The following is a 25,944-nucleotide window of genomic DNA, read 5'->3' as shown; positions in this document are numbered from 1 at the left end:
GTTGCCTTTTTCCATGGAGGCAGCTGCCTGGAGGCAGGATGCTGGTTGCTGAGCTCAGCGGGGAAGTGGGGTGGAAAGTGGGACCAAAGGAGGACTGACACCTGCCATACAAGGCCTGCTTGTCATGGGATAGTTACATCCACTGGATACTAGAGGTAGTCAGTTCAGACCTGGTCACTACAGCACTTGAGACAAGATTAATTAAAATTACTGAGACAAAATGCAATGGCAGAATATATTACTTGGGGCCTAGTGCAATGACAATATGGTTACATTACCCTTTTCAGGCTTGGGCAGAGCTTGCTTCCATCTGCCACAAATGATGCTCTAAAAGCATCACCTATCCAAACCCAACCATGAGTGCATGAGGCTGTCTTCAAGATCAGAAGTCAGAAATTGGGTTACTGCTCAGAACACATCACCTTCGTTATCTCAGGCATGTGAACATGCTTTGAAACCTCACTTTACAGGTTGTACGCCCAAACTATTGAGAATTTTGAGCAATAATGTGTAGCAAAATAAGCTATACTGAGTCTTAGAAGTATTCTGTAATCAATGGTTAGTCAAGACAGTGGTCTAAACTAATGTGTTCCTAATCTATGTTTTGCTCTGTGACCTTCATTCAGCAACAATGAGCACCCATATTAAAGCTTATCCCTCTGGGTAAAATCTCAGGTGCTATCCTGGGAAAAAAAAACTCGATAAGTGAACTTCTGCACCATTTCAGAAGGCTAGAAAGGTCTGTAGTCTTGTGTTTGGCAAAAGAGCTTGTGTTAATGTTGTAGTAGAGAGCTGAAATAGCAGGAGAGAAGACCACACTTTCTGGTGTTTTTTTTCCCCTTGTTTTGCAGACAGCTAATTTTGCCTCAGAAAGGTCGGGAATGGCATTCTGAAACCTGTTCTGCCTGTCAGCTCTGTTACTCTCTGGTTGTTATATATCAGAGTATAATAGCAGCTACTCCTGCATAAAATTAGCTCTGTTTGTGTATTGCCTAGCAGAAGCCTATTATTTAAGCACCAGAAAATAATATCTTGTGAGGGACAAAGATTTTTAGGGTTGGATTTTGCATTTACTCATTTTACATCTGTATAACTTGGCTGATTTTCGGGAACTTATATTGGTAAAAATAAGTTCAGAATGAACTGCAGAGTTTAGCGTAGAAAATACTTTAAATGGTGCAAGTTGTTTTTGTATTTGTGTTCTCTGGTTCAGCTTTTTCTTTAGATGTGGGCTCCACTGCAAAAAGGAGGCCATGTCTGCGCTTGCTATTTTATAAGTGAGATGGCTTTGTAATACTGAAGTCTTAAAATAGCTGTGCAACATGATATCCTCACACATTCTTTTCTAAACCTGATACATCTGTGGTGGGATCACACATTATTTAGATACAATTTATTAGCAAAGTGGAGAATATTGTCTGGAATTAATTTTAAGGAAAAAAAAAAAAAAGAAAAGCTCTTAAAAATAGAAAAGTTTCATGAAAAAAATCTGTTAAAAACATTGCACCCATTCCTCATGGATAGTCCATACTGAGGGCAGACAGGGCTCTAAGATCTTGACAGGACTCTATAAATGGTACCTGGGTGTATGCTACGTATGCTACTCAAGTCATATTGCAAAAAAAATTCATGCTACCACCTTCCAACTAACACTAGCTTTACAGCCTGAAAACTTTTAAAATTAATTGTTTCAAGGAAAATTACAATTATTTTTCCCCTCATTTGTGTGAAGACCTTTTATTACCCAGGGGGTTATCTGTATGCCTGCAGACTGAGCAGCTGTAACAGATGTGTACATCATCCTAGACAACCTTGGTTATTATAACTACTCACTAGCTTTGAATTTAATTTGCAATAGGAAAATATGCTCTGAGCTTGGGTTTCTAGGTTCTTGTTCTAAAAGAGTATGTGTAAATCGTGCTTAAAAATAATGTTTTATTTTGAGTAGCCTTAAGATTTTATGGATAAACAGTCTTTCTATTATCATGCTGTTCTTGTTCCATATGTAGCAATACTTTTACAGTACTGGAAAACATAACTCAGTTTATGACCACATGTGCACAGTTTCAGAATACAAGGTTATCTTTGTTCTGCTGTATGAGCATACTCACATACTCAATGATTTATTCTTTCAAAGGCATTGGGATAAACTGACTCAGAATTTGGTTACAGCTAGCATTGAACAGTGCTGATAACAGAGGGCAAGCAGGGGCTGTTGGCTGCCTGCAGCAGCTCCTTCCACTGGGGCTACCTGGCCTTCTCTGCTTGCAGATGGCAAAAGTGCTGTTATGTCTTACAGTATTAACTGGAAATACATGTGCTCTGAAGCTGCTGCGAACATGGTACTTAACCGTTCATAGTTTTTCAAACTTGATAGAAAAGACTGTTAGAATATTAAAATAAGGATGAAGTTACAGAAAAAAAAATCTCAGTTTGATAGCCATGCTCATCCAGCAGAGTCCTTGTGAATAATCTAGTGAAGATTTTTATCCTGTGCTTTTGAGTAAGGAAATAATTGCCAGCAGGGGTGATGGGAAACATCACCAAACATTTGTGGAAGAAATTGAGACAGTTAGTTTTGACATAGGACTGTAGCTCACTCATGGACAGAAGCTTAATTCCTGCAACACGCAGTAAGTTTTGATGAGCGTGACACCATATGCTGCCTCACATCTTCTTAAAGGATCAGTTGTACATAGAATTATGTTGGTTTTATACTGACATCTGAGAACACATTAGAGCCTTTTGCCATGATTTGGAGTCAGAAGTTGTCAGAAGTCCTTCTGATTAAATAAAATATCAGTGTCTATCTTCCTTAATAGTTGTATAATGCTGGCATCAGATATGAGGAACTAGATTCTTCTCCAGTTTACTTTGGCTTTTGCTGGACAAAGTTCTAAGCAGTTAAAAATCCTTTATGTGGGAAATATATCTGGAAAGGAGTGTGCCAGCATGAGCTACTGCTGACATTAGCTGCAAGGAAAAGCAAATAACCAGCAGAAATGCTTTTTGGGTAAATTCTAGCAGAGCAGAGAGATAAGCCAGGGGTAGATAGATTACTTGTGTTAAGAGATGAGAACTCCCAAAAGAAAGAAAATAGATATCCTTTATTGATATGAGTCTGTACAGATGTTGAGAAATAGCACAGAGATTGCAGAAACAGAGAAAAATGAGATTTATGTTTGAGGGTCTGAGGGCTGAATTTCAATCAAGGTTTGTCTCCTGAGGAAGTGGGAATCAGGCAGGAAAAGAGCAACGTGCACTAAAGCCTGGGTCCATTATGATCAGGCACTAGCTGGGCCAAAGGAGTGGCTTCCTCTACAAGCACATTTGAAGGGGAACAGGAAAGGCTTCTATGAACTCATTACTCTCTTGAATACTGCAAAACCTGGAGTGAGGGATAATAGCAGTTTATTTTCAGTGTGGCCAAATGAAACATGCCTTGCATACTATTCCTGAGTTCTGTGCATATAAAATAAGGCATAAGCGGGAGTTCTAGCAGGATTAGGGGTTTGTGTCATAACATCCATTCATCCTCAGCATTCGTTTTATGCTTCAGAAATTACAGCAGTTTAGAAATGCTCTTGCGGCCTGCTTGCCAGACCCAGCAGCTTGCTGGGTGGCTTCTTCTTGGAGGAGCAATGAGTCCAGCTGTATCTTTAGTGCAACCTATGCATATTATTGTATTTTTCAAGAAACAGTATTTGCTTCTTATGCCTCCATGCAAAAACTGTTTACCAGCAAATTGGTAGCATGCTACTGCTGCTAAAAAAAAAAAAAAAAAAAAAAAAAAAAAAAAAACATCATCATCAGCAACAACAACAAAAAACACTTTCGTAATCTATTTAGAGGGACAAGGTAGTGGCACCACAGTGCCATCATTTTCTTAATGTAATGCAATATCATCTTGGTTCCTGTGTGCAATTCTTTGTCTTTAATCTAGATTTTCTGCTTGGATCTGTTTTGCTTTGTTTGCAACATATCCTTCTATGAGTGAATTAGAAATACACCAATAAAGCCTTAATGAAAATATGATTTATAAGTTCTTACTTTGCTACTTACTTTTACATTCAGGAAATGACTGAAGTGATTTACATGTGTTCTGACTTTGTGGAAGGCTCAAGGAGATGAACTAGCTTGGTTTTGTTTGTGCAAACTGGCGAAAGACAACAGTGTTGAAATAAAAAAAAATAAAAATAAAAAGGTTTTAAGGATCTTCAGCCTATTCTAGAAGACAAACTAGCATCCCTCTAACTATCTAAATAAAGGCCAAAGATTGGAGAGCATCTTCTCCTGCCCTCCTCCCACCTTATTCCATGGTTTTCATTTTACTTACTGCAGTTTCTGATTTTCTCCTGCAGAGGTGGAGGCTGCCTATTTCATTCCTAAGATCTAACATTTTTCAGAGCATGCCAGCATCTCTGACTTTTCTAGCCTAATTCGAATGCTTGGCTTGAGTGCATCAGCACTGCTGTAATTCCCCTTGATTCATCCTGTAATGCGTTTTCCGCAGCAGCATGCAACCGAGACACATAATCTAAAGGGCTTTAAAAAATCCTCTTTCTGGTGAGGAGGAAAGTTGTGGTTATGTATTTTCCTTTATTTCAAAAGCTGCCTTTCCTCTTTGTGTTGGAGTAGAAGGAAGGATGTGTTTGGTGTGAGAGACTGCACTCCCTTCATGTTGTGGGTTCAGAGAAAGGAAGAGCAGGTGAGAAGGCTGGCGATGGGTTACTAGTAGTGGTATATATGTGATATATATGATATATATGTCTGTGTGTGTGTGTATACATATATATATACACATACATGTTGAAGGCAAGGAGGAGGAAGAGAAGCCAGGCCAGAAGGCTGCCCAGGAGAGGCATCACAGCTGACTCTGGTGGCAGTCTGTCCCACCTAGTCACCTGTGGTCTCACTGGTGACGAAGTGCTGCACGTGTGACCCTCCTGGGCAGCTCATGGTGCTCCTGGGTGGCCCATGGGCCTTTGCAGCAGCTTGTAGTCTTCCTCGGCGGCCTGTGGCCCTCACTGGTGGCAGCCGCAGCATCGCAGCTCCGATGTTGCCATCCTGACGAGCACTGTCATTGTTACTTTTCCACATCCTTTGCCAGCTGTTTGCTGCAGATGTTGAGGCTACGTCCACGTCCAGGGCAGCTCACAGGCCTGCGCCAGGCGCCATCCTCAGCTGCCTTTCCTCACCACAGCGCAGGTGTTGCAGAGGCTTGAGACTGATGGAGACTGATGCCATAACATCTGCTCAGGCTTGGGAAAGCGCTTTGAGGTCAGACCTGGAGGAGGGACGTTGCCCTTTCTTTCCAAGGCTGTCTCTTTCCCACAGGTGCCAGCAGATAAGGCTCCGATGCCGGGGCTGATAAGCTAATTCGGTGGCAGCAGGCGGGCAGCGCTCGTGGGTAAGCGCAGCGGCAGCGCTGGCCTAAAGCGCCTTCCTAGCACGGCCCAGCTCCTCGGGCTGATTCACATGATGGAGAGCGGGCCGTGGCCTGGGAATGGCTTGATTGAGTCAAGCTGTCAAGGTGGAACTTGTTTCTTGGGAAAATCGACAGTCCTGGCACAGGTTATGGAGCCCGGCACTGCTCCTAGAGGCAGGATTCGTCTTGGCAACATCTGGGCTTTCCCAAAGAGGTGCTTTCCATTGGGAAAATGGTCTGTAAGTTGTTCAGAGTTGATCTATCCATTGTTATTTGATGGAAGTAATTCATCCCAGGAAGCCCCTTCAGGAGCAGCCCTGTGCATGGTGCTAGCTCTCCAATGGTTCTCTATTGCCGAGTGTTGCTTGTGCCTGAAATACTTACCTCTCTTGAGGCAAAAAAAAATGCAACATTTTGTTTTCTGAGCAAACATTCATGGATTACAGTAGAAGATGATATTAATTCCAGGTACCCTAGGGAGCTCCTGTTGTAGAAAGCCAACTTTTGCCCTGATATCCTTATTTTCATGGCATCTAGCAGCAGGAGGGGAGCTGAATGTGTAGAACTGAGATATAACTGGACTAATATGATGAGTTTGCCAGGAATGTAGTCCTATCTCAAGATTTATTTAGATGGTGTCATTAGGCTGATGGTGAGAGTTTACATTTCAGTTTATAAGCATCCTTAAATCTCAGTCTAATAATTTTCCTCAAACTATAGGAGCTAGTAGCCTCTTTCAGTGCATCAGCCTTACAACTTTTCTTTTAACAAGCATACATTCATTCTTAAGTATGGTCTAAATTTAAATATATATTCCTACTTTATTGAACTGAAAAATAGGAATAATTTGTGAAAGATATCTTAGGATATTTTTATTTTTACATTATTCAGTGTTACAGTCAGCAACATTTCTAAATTAAGTTATTTTTAAATGAAAAAATCAGAACACTTCTTAACTTTTCTCCCCCTCTTCTCCCTAAGGCTTTTTCAGCTGAAACTAATCAATAAATCATCGCCTGTCTACAAAGAGTTATAGTTAAACCCAGATCTGCATCTTTGGCCCAACAAATAATTCAACTGAAAAATTTTACCCTGTGAGGGTAAGGTCTATGAGGTAATTCTGTTTCTTTTGTTCAGTGAAAGAAATTGGCACCACAATATATGCCCAGAACAGCCTATAGGACATTATTTTGTAGGCTTTTGCAGAAGATCCTGCTTCCCTGTTAGTCAAAGATCATTTTTTCAGAGCTATATGGGACTGATAAAACTAGAATTATACATCCTTGACTTTTATTGGTTCAAAGTATAATTAAATAGACATGAGTGGGTGCATAAAGCATATTGATGGAATTAGCATTTCCAAACAAGTTTCTGAACAACACAAATGTCCAGAGATGCTGGCTGACAGCATTGCGTGGGACACACATGAATCACAGCAGCAGTAGCACAGAAAAATCAGCTTCAATCAGAAAGAACAGTCTATTAACTGAAAGAAAAAAAAAGGATGCAATTAAAACTTGACTTATTCTATGTATTGTGGAGTCTTCACTTGATTCAAAGGCTTAAATTAAAAGAAAAAAAAAAAAAAGAAACTAATTTCTAAAGTCCCAGAACTAGAAAAATAAAAAGCAAAAGGTGACCGGGAAAGGCTGTCTCTGGGAGGCCTTGGTGGGATAAATGAGCATTACTTCTATGCCAGTTCCACAAAATGGTGATTATTAGGAGAAACATTGCAAGGAGGGTCTTATGAGAAGTTTTAATTTTTATTTATTTGTATTTATTTGTATTTATTATTTTATTTAGGAAACTATATCAAAAGGCGGCTAAACAAAATGGAGGAGATAATCTCTAGGGGTCCATTCCGACCTCAGCCACTCTGTGGTTCTGTATAAACAGAATTAGGAAAATAGAGGAGACATTATTAACATGGTTCAAACAGTTTCAAGAGAATGGCACACTCTAAAAGAGTAAACCTGGACTAAACACATTGCCTGGAAGCTTTGTCATATTCCAAAATCTCTGTTCAAAGACTCGGCTTTGGTAAGTGGCTCAAAGGCAAAAAATCTAGTCCTACTCTGGATGCGGTTTCATAGGGTCAGAGTAGGGCATAGCAGAAGTGGTTTTCCTAGGTTTGGAGGTGCTACTTATCAAGCTGTGGAGCTCTCTGTGTAGAGCTGGATTGAGTGGGAACTGGTATGGAAGAGTTGATTTTGTGGCCCTGGACACAGCTCCTGCACAACTGACAGAACAGGTGGCCTTGGACTTGGACTGTGAGCAGAAGTTGCAGGCTGCTGATGGACATTAGACTGACTAGTGAGAGCTCATCCTACGTCCCTTTGCAGATAGAGTTGGACTGAGGAATGAGGTGTGTGTGAGTGGGATTACACTGCCCTGGGCAAGCTGACCTAGTGGTCATTAGTGTTGACCATGTTTCACATATGGTTGTATTTTACACGCTTTTGAAAAGCAATTGCATGTTAGCTTCCTCAAATAAATAGTATTAATGGATAATGCAATAGTTATTAAGCCTGAAAATAGGGCAGCAATTCTGGAAAGATGAGATTTCTCTTTTCAAGTAAAGTGGAGAAAGGCAGACATGCTTCAGTGTTTACCTTGGATCTGCTTTCAAGTGTGTAAGGCCAGTGAGTGCCACAGCTGGGAATGTTTAAACAGATTTCACTTTGCCCACTGCTTCACTCTCTAGGACTCAATGCAAAGAACAAAAACACTCTGCCTTCTTTCAGAAAACACCTAGTGACTATCCTCTCCAGCTAGCTTTAGGAGTGTGTGTACAACGAGAACCAAGGTCTTCTGTTGACAAGTATTTTTTAATTCCATAATTTCAGTTTTCTAATTTATCACGTGGCCCTTTGCATGTGTAGGGCAGGAATGGGTAGCTAAATGGGAACTTGTGTAGCAGGCTTTGCTACTGTTGGGAAAATATGAGTACCTGTGATAGGGGAGTGCTATATGAAGGTCAATACTGGAGCTACAAGAGTGGTTACCAAACCAGAAAGGAAAGAACAGTATAAGACAGGGCACCTTAATAACTCTACATATGGCTAATCGTGGTAGAGAGGGGTTGGTTTTTACTGCTAGTGAAAAACACTGAAGTTATATTTATTTTCTGCTTGTTTTCAGGCAGGCTAACTAGCTTTAACCTCTAGTTGAAAGAGAGACATAGGAAGGAAGAGCTTTCTCATGATAAGTGCAAGAGTCTACGCTACACATTCCCCTTATGAATCAAAACAGGAAAAGTTTATCAGCACTGTCCCCTTCTCTGTCCACATCATAGCTCTTGTATGTCCTTCATTTTTCAAAGGTGTGTTCTTACTTGACCTCCTCTCTCCACGTTATCTCTTCCCCACACAAATCTATTATCACTTCATTTTTTATCATCAGCAGAATATTTGCATCCAGACTGAAAAATTGTTAAATGGGTAGAGAGGAGAAGGTTAGTATACACAAAAAAATAATCCTGCCTGGATTTAATTTTTATTTTATCCTCACTTTGCTCCTCAGTCACTTCCTTGAATCTTAGGAAGCTTGAGAAATAACTGGGCAGTATAGATGCTCTGTGGGCATCTTGGATGTGGTCTATACAGGGTTAAGGTGGTGTTTTAGCTGTCTTCACATTACCCTGTGGACTTTGTTCAAGATGTGAAGAAGTGATTTTGGACTAACCTGTCATTATTTCCAATTCGGATGCAAGAAAAGCCTTGCAAAAGTCAAGATGGACCTTACTGTCTGTAACCTTGAAATTTATACTTACATGCATGTTTTACTTTTAAAAAACCGATCCCTTTAAAAAAGGGAAAGTATTAAGAAAGGAAAAAAAAAGGCTCTGTCAAACTTGGTAGCCTTCCTGCAAAATATTCTTAAGTAGTCTAGTTTGTAACTCTCAAAAGTTTTCATTAGGCATGTGAGGCAATAAAATTCCTCCATGGTGGCTATTTTAGTATCTGCAAAACCTAGAATTGCTACGTGAGGTATAAAATTATTATTATTGCTGTCAGAGTAGAGCCTTGGGACAACCGATGCAAAAGAGACCTTGGAAGGAAATCCTGAATTCGTGGGGCTCAGTGTTATTTGTTGATGTTACAACTGAGCTGCAGAATGAAGCATAAAATGTGAAAAAGGTGTTTGACAAAACTAAAACTCTGTTTTCCCTGCGAGTGAAAACAACAAACAGAAAAACCCAATATTGATCATAGAGTGTTGTGAGCGAGCTTCTGCTTAGCAAACTTAGCAGATGTTGTGTAAACATTGTATTAAACTTCAAACAAAAGGCAGGGTGAAACTTCTGTAGGGTTTGAAGTAGTGAGCACAGAGACAAGGATAAAAAAGACCCTCCTTTAGTTTCCGCTTCTGTGCCAGCTTCTGCCACACTAATCCACTCATTTTCTCATTATTTTTAGCCCTGGGTAGAGGTTTTGGAAGGAAGAAACCCTCCTAGTACCACTCTGCTTGAGCTCTATAGTGAGGAGCTTTTTGCTGAGTGTACCTGACTTAGGGTCTGCCTGCAGGGCATGCCAATATAAGGGCCTCAGTCCTAGGGCTACTTTCTGTTTTCTTAAGTGTAGTGCAGAAATGTTGCTCTCTTGGTTGCAAGAAAAGGAAATGGCCCCCTCCCAGCTTCCTTGTTTATCAGCCATGATTCTGTAGCTGATTTTATATGTGGCCAGTTAGCTTGTAAAATAAAACAAATGATGAACGCACCAGCGTAGCGGCCTCTTGCCACCCACACAATGTTTTTTTCCCCTCTTCATCCTGTTATCAGCAGCGTAAGTCTTGGCTATGTTGAGGGGAAAATCTTAATGTTTCTATTTAGATTGTGGCTAAGGGAAACTCTGAGCAAAGTAAATGTCCCTCTGCGTGGGAGGTGCGGGTGCCGATGGGGAGGCGACTCCTTGGCTTTGTAGTACCTGCAGCTTCAGGATAACTGTTGCACTATCAAAGCATACATGGCTATTTGTCATTTATCCTGCCAGCCTTAGCCACAGTCAACCCTCCATGTTATCTGTCCTCTTTAGCTAGATTTTAGTCTGCTTTGTGTATGTCCTCACCTATAGGTGAGAGGCCCTTTCAAAGACTTCAGGCTCTTCACAAGGGCATTTGAAAAAGGAAAAGGAATCAAACAGAAGTCACTTGCTTTTGCATTGCTTTTAGTTTGCATTGTTCTTTGAAAGCTGAAGAGTCTTCTCTATAGATACTTCTTCCTTCCCTCTGCCTCCTCTTTCTGTCTCCCCTAACCTGTATCATCAATACAAAGCTATATACATTGATTCTTGACTTGATGATCTTGAAGGTTTTTTTCCAACCATAATGATTCATTCTATGATCTTACGGTAAAACATCCAAGGGATGTTGTTGCGCATTACAAATACTACAAAACTATTTTTCATAGTGTATTCAACATGCTGTTTTTGCAAGTGATTGCTTAGATTTTGTGCCTTGTTGTGCAACTGAATAACATCATTACAAGAACCTTGAATAAAAAGAAAAATTTGTGGAAGGTTGCAATAGGATCATATCAAACGTAAACAGTTAGTGTTGGTTTGCTTGACAAGGAAAACATTTGAATGGTGATTGGTGCTGTTCTTATAAATAGCTGTTACTAAAACTCACAGCAAGTCAGGTAGAACTGGGTGAATGCCAGGAGTAAGTTCCAACAGATAAAAAAGAAACCAGTGGCCTTTGTCAGTGTTTCCAGCAGCACCGCTGTTTTCTTTAGGTCATGGCAAAAGAAACTGGCCCGAGTGGTAGATTTTGCTAAACTATTTCCTGGCAGTGTGCAGGATAAGCCGATTTGGAAGCAAACATATTTTATCTAATCCCTGGCTAAGAAAACTTGACATCTATCTGTACACGTGACACGATTTCTCCAGCCGTTTCTCCTACAGGTATGGCAGCCAGGCCTGTTACTGTACCTAATGTTGTAAATATATTGTGGTGGTGGTTTTCTGCTTCTCTTTTTCATTACTTTCTTTTTTCTTTCCCTGTCCACCCCACCCCCTTTTTTTTTTTTTTTTTTAACCTCTTTGCACCAATACATATCTTGCCTTCTTGAAGGAAAGAATGTAAGACTGATGTTTGGAGAGTAAAGGTGCATGTTTTCTTTTTTTAACATATTTTTTTTCATAAAGATACTTCTGGACCACAGGGAAAATCCTTCCTGTGAAGACATCTGCCTGCGCCTGAGAGCAGTGTGTTTTCTGACACTGACCACCCATCACCAGGCAATCTAAAGCAATATTCACTCCTGCCTTTCATGACCAAAACACTCATTTTCACAGGCACAGCATAAGAATATTGAATTCTAGAAATTGTACTTGCAGTTGTACTACATCATTATGTGGCTAAAATGAAGACTCAGGTTTCCTTCCTCTGGGAGCTGAGCTTGAAAAAAAAGAAAGACCTAGTTGGTCTAAAAATGGAGAAAATGCTTCCCTTCACAATAAAGTTCTTAATGTGTAAGCTTATAAACAGGCAAGACGCAAATTGTTGCACTGGTAACACGCGTAGCAATTTTTCTGTCTATTAGAGATGTCTTTTTTTTTTTTTTAAGAAGAGCTGTTAGAATGGACTTTATTATTCTGTCAACACCATGAGTATCTTCATGATGAACTGTTTTATTAGCTCATGTTGTTGTTGCTTTGTGCTTGACAGCTTTGTAAAAGATATATTTGCTATCTGACTGCATTAGAGATAGATCGGCAAGGTGGAATCAAAGGTGTCCTTTTATAAGTAGCACAAAAAAAAAAGCAATCTACAGTAAGGTTTGACATCAGGAAAGAGCCTGATAACTGATGTATGATTACTTCTCTGGCACTTGCAGTAAGTAATATGATTAAGAATATCACACTGACATTAGCTGCTATTGCTTTGGTTGAGAATTGGCCAGATTTGGTCCACCCTGAATATGAGAAATGTTTCCAGAAAAAAGGATTTTGGAATTCCATGCTGCTTTTGAGGGAAAATTCCTTAAATGAGACAGCCCAGGTACTGTTTGATGACAAGATCTGTGCAAGCCAGCAGGACGGCAAGAAGCAGGAAGATCAGCCCACGGGTTTGTCCGGAGGTTCCCTGCCCAGTTTCAGCTGCAGCGCCGGGCAGCTGAGGTGCCCGGCCTTGGGCTGGGGCAGGGGGCTCCTGAGGGCTGCTGAGAGACCAGCAAGGCTTCTGCAGAGGGCAGGATGAAGCTGGCTGGGCACGCGGCGCAGCTGCTGCACTGCTGGGTTATAAGGGAAAAATAGGTTTCCATCCAGAGCCGCTGCTCACGTGGAATCTGCTCTGGGAGACAGATATCACTGTAGCAGTGTTTTGTTTTTAACTGAAGCTAAGTCTGTTGTGAGGAACAGTTGTGAATGGGTTAGAGTGCTCCCTGCTCTCTTTTGTCTGTTTTATCAAGCTCTTTCAGATGCAGGAAGGAAAGCAGTATGTGAGAGCTGGCGCTATTAAATTGCCACATAATAGCAACTGGTAGCTGAGAGCTCCCATTTTAACCAGGGCACTTCAACAATTTGAGGGTTTGTGGGATGCCTCTGTGTGTGAATGCCATTTTGCAATCCCAATCAACCCTTCCCTGTCCTCCACCCATGCCAATGTTATTTGAGGCTACGAGAGGGCAGAGAGGGACCATTTCATAAGCGGTAAGAATTGTGTGCATGTCAAGTACGTACCCAGCTACTGTCCCTTAGATGTTAAGTGTATCAACGTCCTGCATTGCCAAAGTGCTTGGGAGATTTCTCTCATGGGGAATAAACCACATGAAGCCTAGGCTTGTGCACCAGGCTTGGGCTAAGCAATGCACTATGCTGTGACAAGCTCAGGTCAGCAGCGCAGCACATATTTGGGTAGGTTCGAAGTGTCTGACTATGGACCCGTGCTGACATGGTTGTTTTCTGTGCGCACTGTCCATTCCTCCAACATCTTGCAGTCCAAGCCATCAAATGCTGTGAAAATCCTTATGGCCCTGTGAAAAGACACGGAAAACTGTGGCCTGTTTTGGATGATGTGGGTGTTGAGCACAAATGATCCCAGAGTGGCAGCTGCAGCGCTAGCTGATGTGCTTTCCCAGGCAGGGACCTGCAGCTCAGAGCCCCCTTCCTTTGGGTGCTGTTGGCAGCAATAAGCCTTGAAGGGCCAGAGAGAGGGCAGAAAAAGGCAGTATGGCAGGTAAGCACATGGTATGTGCAGCCTTTGTGATGCTTTCATTTCTCTTTGTGAAAAATAAATATACTCAGTGAGATTGTGTGTGTTTACATTTCAGAGGTGTAGTGCAAAACTTGCTGTGTGAGAGCAGGAATCACTGCCGCTCTAGCTGTGCCCACAGCTGTGAGCCACCTTATGAGTTTTGGCGTATTTTAGGTGTATCTAGAGGCTCATCCTAAGGCAGCTAATCCCAGGCTAGTTGTAGCAGCTAAAGCAGCTGCCTGGAGGCTTTGCCCACCCCAGTGCCTCTCAGTACTGGCATACCGGGAGCATCCGCGGAGGCTGCCATGTGGCACGAGCCTCTAGAGGTCACTGGAAGCCTCTGTGGAGGCCGCCATGAGGCAGGAGCCTCTAGAGGTCACTGCGCACAAGCGCTGTGGGGCTGGCTGGGCTGTGGGGCAGGCCTTGCGGGGTGGCAACCACGGAGAGCAGCAGAAGGGATTGGGGAGGCCACCTGCTCCACAGGGGATTCACTGGCCCGGAGGCCGCAGGACGGCTGCGGCTTGGGGGCGTTTCTGACACCCATGACGCGGATTTGGGGCCTGGGAGCAAGCGAAGGCAGGAGCCCTGCAGGACAGGGGAGGCTGGGCACTGTGACAAACACGAGTCTCTGTGGAAAGCAGCACTGAGAGGGTTAGGGAGATGTCAGCCAAGTCGTGCCTTGCTAGTCAAACACAGGCGCTGCCCCCTTTGTAGTTTATCACCCTAATGTTCAAGTGAGTTTTATCTTCTAGACGCGTTTCCCCTTGACACCACGCAGCCGCACAATGGAGAGGAGCTCCAGGACATGGAGTTGTTATGGAGAAGCGGGGGGCGTGCTGGGGGACACCGCTGTGGGGGACCGTCCGTCCCACTGACCCGGGCGTAGCCGCCAGCCTTTCTCAGTATTGTTCCTCGGAGCCTCCGCAGGAGGAATTCCCGCCTGGAGCGCGCGCCCGGGAGCCAGGAACCCCCTCCCACAGCCTCCTTCCGCAGCGCTCCCGGCTCCCTGCCCTTCGCCGCAGGGGCCTCCTCCTGTGCAAACCCGAGCTGGACGGAAACCTCTCCGGGGGCCAGGTCTCCTCCACTGTGCTGTTAAAGTGCTGACTGGCTGGGTTCTTATTACAGCTCTGGCTCAGCAATTAGCTCTCTCTGGTCACTTGGCTCTGTGTGTGTGTGAGGTGGTTGGTTTTTTTTTTTTTTTTTTTTCCCCTTTCTAAAATGAGATTTTAATAAGAGGTGAATGTGGCCACCAAATACTCAAAGCATTTGGTGTATAAAGGAGATGGTGACTAATTTCTTTGCAGAATGATTAGACATCACCATGTTTCTAAACACAAAAATGCAGCTTTAAATTACAGTTCTATAGAGGAGAACACCAGTGAGGAACATTATTTTTAAATAGGCAATATTTGTGCGTGTAGGAACATGTGAAAATTGCTGTGTGGATTTTAAGCATATTAAGTTATTCAAAGTCAGATATACATCTATGCTGTTTCGTACACAAAATACGTGTGAGCAGTTGATGAAGAGTTGTATTGCCCATATGGTGCTGTAGTTGGGTGCTTGTTGCTCCTGAGCACACAGCCATGGGCCAGTCCTGCACTGACAGCCCCGTGCTGCTCTCCGTATCTGCTGCGAGCTTGTGTTCAGTCTCAGTGAGCACCAAAGGGTGTTTATCCATTAGCGTACCAAACGCCCTGAGCTTTCCTGCTATAAACTCCTCTCTGTCCCTTTTGACCACACTTTTGACATGTTGTTGAGTGTCACGGTACCCTTGCAAAAACCCCATATAGTATCAGACCCACCTTGGGTGTGATTCCATTCCCTTAGGGTGGGAATGGAATCATAAGGACTGTAAACAAAATTTGAGGTGATTTTAGTGTGAAACTTAGCATTTGTTTTTAAAATCTTGCATGTTGCAAAGTCTCCGCAGACTAAGGCACGTGCTGTATCTTGCAGCTGTTGGAAAGTCTGTGATATGTTTTGTTAAGCAACATTTTGTTTCTGAGGTTTTCCCCTGTGCCTTTCCCTGGAACACAGTCTTCTTGCAGCATAGGTGCAGGCTGCATTTTAATTTGGCACATGACACAAGGATTGCTCTAAGCTTGTTGATGAGTACATGAGCAGAATGCTCAGCTTTGCAGGCTGTAGTGCAAGGACCGTGTGCTGTGTGCTGGTGTCTTCTTCAGTTGAACCAGATTCTTTTGAATGGTCTTATTTTAGATTTGTAGATTGGTATTCTTGCTAGCTGATAGACGAGACATAATTCAAACCCAGACAATTTTAAATGAGGATTTTTTAGGGGGTGAAGCTGGGCAGATGTAAATAGTGGTGGTCCATAATTGCTGAGGTTTAATGTGGACATAGGGCTCTACTCAGGCATTGCTTACTGCAAAAAGAGGTTTCTGTCATCCAAAACTCAGTGTCTGCTTCCATGGCGTCTCCCCCACAATCATGTAATTTGTACCTAACATAAGATTTCCTTATTCTGTGCTCAGAGAAATACTTCTTTTGCATTGCTTATCTATACAAATTGCAAAATAAGATACACTTAATGATATCCACTCAAAAGCACATTCTTTCACTGCAGTAAATGCAAGGTAACTTAAGAAGAGAAGAACCAATAAATTGAAGACCTGGCCATCCCAGCATCCTGTTGCTGGAGAGGACACTGCAGTGAGTGCTTAATGAGGAAGATGAGGAACTGGGCATGTATCAAGTGGTTATCCTCACCTCCAGTAATTGATGTTTTAAGAATTTCCTGTGCTAAAGTTTGCATCCGGACCATTGTGTCTTATAACCACCAGTGGGTTTATCCTCTACGGATCCCTTTTTTCCAGTTCCTTTTATGCCATGGCCTCCACTACATCCTGTGGTAATGAATTCCACATTGCAATTAAGAAGTTATGTGCAGAAAGTATTTCCTTTTGTTTAAGCCTGATCTTTTCTTTGGGTGTCTCCTTTTTGTATTGTGAGAAGAAAAATCATTCTCTGCAAACCTTCTTCTTGGCATTTAGCATTTTATGGTCTTGTTCTTTTCATGACTTATGCTTTGGGACACTTGATTTTAATTTACCTCTTTTCATGTAGTTTGCCAAATATGCCTCCTAGAGAAAGCTAAGACTAACTAGATGTAATCAGAATGACAATCTGGAAAGGTCAAATGAGCAAATTTATTTAGCCTGTCCTTTTACTGGAGCTCTTCAAAAACCTGTCACCATCCTCAACTGCTCTGTCTACATTCTTTTAGTTTTAAATATACTGTGAGAGGGATGATATGAAATACCTGAAGTCCACAAAATGCGTCTGCATCATAGATCTGTACAAAAGCATAAATACATCATTTGCTTTGTCCTGTATTCCTTTCATATTTTTTCTAGTACTTTATTCACTCTTTTTTTTTTTTTTTGATAATCATTGAGCTCTGATGTTTTTAAGAGTGCTATCTACAGTGTTTCGGAGATCTCATTTCTTCATGCTCTTGGCTAATTTACAGTCTGTCATTATGTATGAATACTTGGGTTATTTTTCATACAAATATATTATTTTGCACTTGTGTTGAATTTCACCTGTCACTTTCTTGGAATCACTCTGTTGTTTTCTTCTGTGAGGTTTTTCAGCACCTCTCCACAGACAGTGCTAGGTTGGATAAGTCTGTTCCAAACTAAGTGATTATTTTGTACAACTTAGGCCAATAAGGGAGTAAACCAGCTTGTAAATTGCTGTGCTGAGTATATGTGGAAAGTGGTAACTAGTAGGCTTTAAGCCGTATCTGCCTTTATCCTGTTCTCCTGACTTCTGCAAACCTGCTTTCCATGTCCTACCACCCTATTTTATCTCTCATCATGCCCCTGTAGTACCATTGTACCTAAGCTGAGCCAATCCCTTGCTGCTCTTTGGGGTTATTTTTCATAACACAAATAGTTTGTTGGCCTCCAAACAGAGTCTTCCAGTGCCACTTGCAGACCAGCATGAGGACCAATGCCTGCCATTGCAGAAGGGTCTCCAAGCAGAAAAAGATGGTGGAAATGTGGTCTTAAATGCTCACCTGGCCTCTCAAATACCTTCAGTTTGTATTGCTGTACAAATGCGTGCATCTGTTGCACAAAAACTTCTCATCTCTTGACAGCATGTTAAAAAAAACACAAGCAAAATGTAGTGATTTGTTGACTAGCTCTATTTCTGTAGCCATTCTGTGTGAAAAAGGTTGGTTTTTCATAGCTGAGTTACAGTGTGCATCAGGAGAAGCTGAGGTGTGTGCATATGGCCAGCTAACGAGAAGGAATTGCAGCACAGCATGATGACTCTGGCTGCTTTATTTCCTTGTTTACAGGTAGCTTTTACAAGCCGTCATTATGTTTGTGGTTGGCTTTGGGGAGCATGGATTTTAATTTACTTCCCCTTATACATGTGGATGAGAGGCTATGGCGGGCACATCCTTCTCTGTGAACCATTATCATATCCTGGAATGGGAAGAAGAAGGAGCTCTGTCAATATTAATGCACCTGCCTTTCCTCTCCAGGGGCTCGCATGCCTAATGCATCGTTAAATCCAGGAACAGAGACGTACTGGCCTGTCTTTGTTTGAGCCCAGCATATGAAAGAATTGATTCCAAACCAGCTGTCATGCTCAGGCAGCATGTGCTGTTAGAAGTTGTCCTTTAGCCTAAAAAGCAATATAGAAAGTGCAGCAACCTGACTGAAGTATTTCAATATTTTCTTCCCTTTTAATAAATATTATTTACATTCCTTTAGTTAAAGTGATTTCAAAAAATATTTTAAAATATTAAAGTCATTCCCACAATAGAATAAAAACAAAACTTCCTCTTGTCTGCTGCAACAGATGACAAATGAGTTCACTTGTACAGAAAAACGGAGGGACAAAACCTCAAAAGCTTTCTTTATGTTCTCTTGGAGGTGTTAAATAATAAGAACATAATGCTCTACAAATCTAAAGGTAACAGAATAAGCATACTGAAATTTTCAGGGAACATCTCTCTCTTATGTTTTCTTATGCTTTGAGAGCATAGCCATGCTATTGTGACTAATATAGATTGGCTCTATTGTTAGAATTTACTGAAGAAGATTTTTGTAGAAGAATGAAGACCGGTAGTTGCACTGGAACCCTCAGCATGGCAGGTATTAAAGCTGCCTGACGAGCATATGCATAATTTGCTTCCAGTTACTACCTGCTAGAGAAACCTGTTGTTCTGTCCTCCTACAATGCTAAGAGTGCTAAGAGTGGCAGCAATCGTGGAAATATCAGTTATTAACAACAAGAGAAAACAGAGCCGAGGGGCTTAACATGTTAATTGTCTGCAAAATGTTGCTGCTGCCAATTTCCTTACTTTCTTCTACTTCAAATTCAAGCTTTTTTTTGAATTTATAGAAACTCTCTTTACCATTTCAAAAAAATAAAAAGTAGGTTCTTTACATCTTTACATCTAATTCCTCTGTGGTTGCAGACAGTGGGTGGCAGACCATTGAGATGCCTTTCAACTAATCTTCCTAATATCATGTTTACTGGATAATGCAGAAGAGACAGTTTTGGAATTACACTTCCAGCACAGCTGTCATATGGGAAATGAAACCAAGAAAAGTCTCTGAGTAGAAATGTATTTTTGGGAAAGACCTAGAGATCCTGAGGTTCACTGATGCTGCTGCCTATTGCCTCAGGTCTCCCCGTTGGTTGTTATGGGCCTGGTGCACAAGATGATAAAGTGGGAATTTGGCTGAATACAGGAAAAAAAGAAATTGAACCTTAGTATTATTTCTGTGTGGTAGGTTCAAGACTACACAGAATCTAGACTCTCACTGCTAGTGGTCAGTGCCAGCAGCTCTGAAAGCATTAGAGAAACTGCCTCATTGAGAGACTTCAGATAATTTGTCTACCTTCTGGCATCAGTTGATCTTAAATGTGAAATCACAACCTTTTCCGTAATGTGTACAACGAAATACACACAAATACCTCACAGTGTTGAAGATTTTTTCTCTTGAAAATGTTTTTGTAAATAATGTAGTTTAGTCATACATGAGACACAGAGGATGTGTTTATGCCAAAAACTGCAGGACCTACTCAGCGAGTACAGAGGAAGAAATAAACGAGCTTAAGTAGCCATGGAATTTCACAGGAAACGTGGAAAAAAAACTCATTTTGAAATTAGAATTTTGTTTTATTTTCCAGGGTGAAATATGTGTCAGTACTTTACATTAACTTCATCATACTTGGCTTATTGATCTAAAGATGATGGATATTTTTGCAAGAGAGATGCAGAGTTCCAGTTCTGAGAATTTTCAAGTGATGGAGGAAATTTCAGCTGTTGGCCACCTCTTTTCTCTTTTTACTCTACCCCGTTCTTCTGTTGACACTGTTCCATCCTTTCACATCTGTGTTTTGCAACTGTGGCTTCTTTTCCAAGGCAACCATGTAAGGTTGTCCTTTCAGGCTAGCATCATATCTCATCATGATTTTGAATAGTTTGTTTTTGTGGAGAAACTAATCTTCACTCTTTTACAACTCTCACAGTCTGCCCATTTTATAAGTTTTTAACGTTGTCTCTCTTTGCAGAGATCAACACGTTATCTAGATTCTGAGGCAAAATAACTGTTCAGGTTCACCCACATATGCAGCATCTAACTCATAGCTGTATGGAAACAAATACTCATTTCAGAAAATCAAAAGGTGAACTATCCTCAGAAAAAAAGGGAAGAGTGCTGGATGCCTCTTCCATTACAGCATGTAAGACATGTCCAAATAATTCAAACTGACAGAGTAGCCCTAATACTTAAAAAAAAAAAAAAAAAAAAAAAAAAAAAAAAAAAAAAAAAAAAAAAAAAAAAAAAAAAAAAAAAAAAAAAAAAAAAAAAAGAATAGAATCAGTTGCCCTACATGAAATTCCTCACAAACTAATCTGAAGGTAAAATTAATTCTTTCAATCAAATGTCAAGGTTGAGGTAAGTCAGAAAGTAATTCTGTCTTACTTGAGAGCTCTGTGATGTTTCCAGCTCTGGCTAATACTAAACAAGCCTAATAATATAAACAAAAACTAATTAAACAGAACCCAAAATCCAGGATACATGCAGACATGTGCTGAGAGACAGCAGTTCTTTCAGATCTGCAGCCATCTGAAGCTCCAAAACAAGTAAACAGTTTAGCCATCTGAACTTCCAAGCAAGTTGGTCTTTTTGCATTGTGTGTTTTACATGCTGTACTTGTTGCTAGAATACAAAGTTCAGGTGGGAAGATCAGCAGTTGTTATCCTTCCTATACATTGTGTAGACTCTTGAGATATGGGTTCAGTAGCACATCACCTAGCTTTTTGGAGGCAAAATTGGAGAGATGTAACTGATATCAACAGAAAAAGCGGACGATCTTCCTTCCTTTAAAGCAGAAGAGTATGTATGTGAGCAAGTTGGGAGGAAAGCAGAGACATTGCTAAATTTTCGGATTTGTACTGGATCTTGACCTACTCTTGAAGTTGCTTCTTGCTAGCACAGAACTATAGGTCTGAAGTAAAGATTCTGGAACAGGCTGCCCAGGGAGGTTATGTAGTCTCCTTCTCTGTAGGCCTTCCAAACCCACCTGGATGCGACTCTGTTCCATGTGCTCTGGGTGTCCCTGCTTGAGCAGGGGGTTGAACTATATGATCCCTAGAGGTCCCTTCCAACCTCAGCCATTCTGTGATTCCAGCAAATACACATTTCAGGGGTAGCTTTATCTTAATTTCTAGCTTCTACTGAATATTTTAGATTTGCACTTGGCATCTGTGCCCTCTTGGCTATCAGCGAGGTAGTTCATATCCTGTGCTTTGAGCAGGCATAGCCACCCCACCAGGACTGAGAACTACCTGTTGACCAGGGTGACACTTAGTGTATGAGATCAGTAGTTCAGACCTGTGTGACTGCAAAGTGGCTACACATGAGTTTTGTTTTGACAGTGACATTTTTAACTTGCCATATTCTAGGGCAGAAAAATATTTGGGGATTTTCTTGAAGACTTTGAAGCATCCTGCAATGTCTTGTTCATGTGGAATTTAACAAGTCTGCCAACTCACTTCATTGGAGAAACTGCTTTTCTTTCAAAGAGATAGTGACAGAGAGTACAACCTGATTCCAGTCTGGGTAGAATTCAGTCTCTTCTTGTGTTACAGAGTTATGTTGCACAAAGGATCCTATAAAATGGCATCATTGTTTCGTAATAGTGACTAAGTAGCATGACAGTTTTCTTTCTCGCACAAAAAACATCCTTTCTACTATCTTCATCTCTGTTTACAAATTGCATAGTGTGATTGTTATGTTTCTACTTGAAAAAAGGAGGAGGTAGAGCCCACAACTGACTTTCCGCATGTCATGTCCCTGGTTGCTGCATGATATTTTTAAGAGATGTAGAAATGTTTACAAAAACATCTGTAAGCCAGAAACGTCACTGGAAAGACCATATTTTTTAACAGTTTCAGTCTTGCAGGGCTGACCTTACTTATATTTAAGTATATATTACTTATTTAAGTAATAAGGAGATCAGATGGTGATGATAGTGACTGCATTTCTAAATCAAAGCATTTAGAGAAAGATAGGCAATCAGAAGAGTGGAGTAACAAGTTAAGATTTCTTTGACCTGGTGGAAGAGTGAGTTCATCTACTAACCGCTGAAGTAACTGGAGAGAATATTGACCTTCTTGTGTTCAATAGAAGTTTGGTTTAAACAGGGCCAAGGTTTCGCAAGTTGCCACTGCCTCTGTTGCTGGTTTCTTATCTCCTGGTTCACATTTACAGTAAGGTCAGTCTACCTCAATCTGAAGATGAAAACTGTCCAATGTGGGACTGGTATTTCTACCCATCTTGAAGGCTGTTTGTGCAACTAGGTCATGGAGAAACCACTCTTGAAGTAAATAAACAGCAGGTCCTGAAAACTGAAACATATTAAAACTAAAACAACAGCAGTCCAGGTGGTTTGGCTGGTGTTCAAGTGCAAATGTGTGGGAAAATGAAATAATCTCCAGGCTGACTGCAGACGAACTGATGAAGAATAATGGCTAGGTAGCTCTGGATTAAATTCTTTATAAATCATGCACTTCTCATAAAAGAGTTGCTGGAAATTTGTGACATGGTCATATCTCACACTTCTTTCTGGAAATGGTTGTGAAGTGGTGTCTCTGTGGAAATGGGACCTTATTGCTTCTTGGTGTGGCATTTTCTCTAGCTTTTGTAGGACTATATTCATGTTTGCATGTTCATGGCCTTGTCATTAGGGATTGGCACTATAGGATGGTAACTGTCCAAGAGATGTGTTCTGCTCTGATCATTGCAAAGTTTGTGATTTCTGCAACCCATCCTGACCCTTCCAAACTGAGTGGTCACCACTGTTTTCCTCCTTATATCAGGAACATCAAGCAATAACTCAAATCCTACAGGACAGGAATGGAGCAAACATTGAATAAAAATTAAAGCAGCACCTTATTTGTTTAATCATAAAAGGTGCTTAATATAAATTACTTTCCATGTCGCATCTGACAGTCCCTAATTCTGCAAGAACAAACAAAGAAAATAAAATTGTGCTTGATTTTTTTTAAAAATATGATTACATTTATTTTTTGCTTGGTGTGAAGTATCTTTTTTGTTTTGTTGAATTATTAAATTTCCATGTTGGTTTATACACATACTGCAATGGATTTTCAGGTAAATGAGTCATACTTAAAAAAAAATGAGTCATGGGAATACATGCATTTTTATAGACATGAGTCACTTCAAAATATGATAAAATATTATTTTTAAAGTTCTAAAAATTTCTTAGGCAAAAATATTGCAAATATTTGGCTCTATTTGTCACATTTACTGCATTTCATTTTATGGTTATTAATGGATTTTGCTGCAACTGAAAGTATTGAAAGATGTAGCTAAAGGATTTACAATGTATATTTTTCAAATTTATCAATTAGTTAAGAAAACAGCAGATAATTCTTCATTTCAGATGGTTAAGAATTGGCTGCTGCTGGAGGACGCTGAGCATGTTGCCTTGCATGTTCTGGTGTGTTGTCTGCTCTGCTCATCTCACCCCGCTCACAAAGGGCAGCCAAAATAAACTCCATTATTTCGCTTCCGGAACACTCCAATATCCTTTCAGTTGTAGGAATTTATTAATGCTGTCAAGCTTAAGAATTCACTGTCCCTTTTAGATATATAAACCAAAGGCTTTAGAAAACCCCGGGGAATACTCTGTTATCTCTTGAGGCCTTAAGAGCACGCTGCTAAAATGATTATAGCAGACGGACTTGGAACTGAGGAAAGGAAGGACTGCTTTCTGTAGAAATTACATCCTAATTAAGACCTTCCTTTCTGATATCCAGTGGTATGTGGGGCAGCTTCCTTTCTCCCCTTTCCTTGACACAACTTGTCGAGGAGGAATGCGAGGGCTGGGTGTGATCTTCCCAACATGGGAGAGCGAGGAAGCAACATACCAAGCAGATGAGGCCATGAGGGCTGCTGAGTCCCCACCCCTCTGGGTCGCCACTCAGCAGTATTTCTAACGCCTAAAGTCAAGAATAATAACAAAAAGTCATTCCAGAACCGGCACTGTTAGAAGTTAAGATAGAAGGACTGCTAGTTTAAAACTTTATTTATTGATATGCCTTTTTTTTTTTATTTTTATTTTTTTTTTTTTTTTTGCTGTGCTCAGGCATTTTGAAGGTTCAAAGGGTAAGGAGACTACTGCCCTGGAAAGTGCTGACAGCAACCCAACTTAATAGAGCTGGGTAAACCTGTTCAGAGTGAATAAGAGCTCCTATTCTCAATTAAACTGTATCCTGAAACTCAGGATAACGTGAATGTTCCCATTACTGCTGGTACTTTCTTTGAGGGAGTTGATGAAAACTGAGGGGTTTTATGTCCTTTATAAGCAGCTGTCTGTAACTCTCACATATCTTGTTTCTAATGCTGGATTCATTTATCTTTATATTTGAAAACCTAAACCATACCCAGCAGATACTACTTCTTGGCATCAGCTTCATAGAGCAGAATGGGTAGTGAGATGGCACTTAGGATACATTCATGGAAGTAAGGACATAGAGAAACACCCTCTTTCTTGGCAGGGCTGCCTTCTTGCTTTTAGGCTGCATTTGTCCTAAGTGCTTCAGCACGTGCAGAGTTCCCTTGGCTGCAGAAATGGCAAGGGGATTAATTTCAGGCTTCAGTGTCTTGCACAGATATTGTCTAAAGGAACGTATTTACACTTGCTGTGGAGCAAGGTGTGTAGGCTGTCTGGACACGCTCCATGTGCTGGTGGTATCCGTAGGACTGAGAGCCCGCTGTAAATAACAGTTTGTGTGCCTCTCTTTAATGCAATTACTGCTGCCTTCAGACACAGTCCCCCAAAATCATGTTCAGCAGCGTAAGTGCACAGGACAGAATGGCAGTGAGCATCTCATAGAGGCAGAACAGTCCTCATATGCAGCAGCAGGACAAGTGTAGGTGGAAGTAAAGGCTGCGAGATTTTCCAAGGTCTTTTTTAACTATATCCTGAGGGGAGCAGGCCGCTGTACATTCAAACCCATTGCTCAAAATGATGAGCTGGCCTTTGCTGCAAAATTGTGCAGCTAACCATCCAGAGGCCCATGTATAGACATTAGCAATGGGCACCTATGCATAAAACCTTGTCTGTGTGCTTTGGTACAGCCTTCTGCCATAGTCATTGGTTTCTTTGTACCTTTTAAAAGGTGTATTTTAGGATCCTGTATCCTAAGTTTCATAACACAAAAAAATGTTTATCGCTGTTACCCAATAAAGTTACAACAGAAGCCATGCATTTTATAAATATTTTTTAAGAAAAAGTTTAGCCCCACAAACTTGCACAACCTGACTATAATGATGAGGAACTGCATGGAAGATGAAAGAAAATAATTTGGCAAGGAATTTAAAAAAAAAAAAAAAAAAAAAAGATGAGAACTACGTTGAAAGTGTCCTTTCTAATCTTGAGAAGATATATAAACCTAGCAATATTAAGATGATTACATTGCTTTGGGTTACTATAATTTGAATATCATTTAATCTCCATTTAAGATATCTGCATATTTTTGTCTGACATGCTTTGATAGCAAAGTCAGTGATAATGAGAGTTTGATGCTTTATTTCTGGGCACTTTTGCTCATAGTCAGTGATGCTGCTGCGAGATATCTTGTGATAATTTGTCTGAGAAGAAATTACTCTGTAATATTTAATCCTTGCTGCTTTGATGTGTGGTGTGGTTAACACGCTTAGCATACCTGGTTCAAATTAACTTATCCGTGATACAGAACTGTCTCATCATTTAAGCTGTATTGATTTTTGCCA

This window comes from Nothoprocta perdicaria, unplaced genomic scaffold (assembly GCF_003342845.1).
Source record: "Nothoprocta perdicaria isolate Ctin4 unplaced genomic scaffold, notPer1 scaffold_1, whole genome shotgun sequence".
Classification (NCBI taxonomy): domain Eukaryota; kingdom Metazoa; phylum Chordata; class Aves; order Tinamiformes; family Tinamidae; genus Nothoprocta; species Nothoprocta perdicaria.
This window is presented reverse-complemented; position numbering follows the sequence as displayed.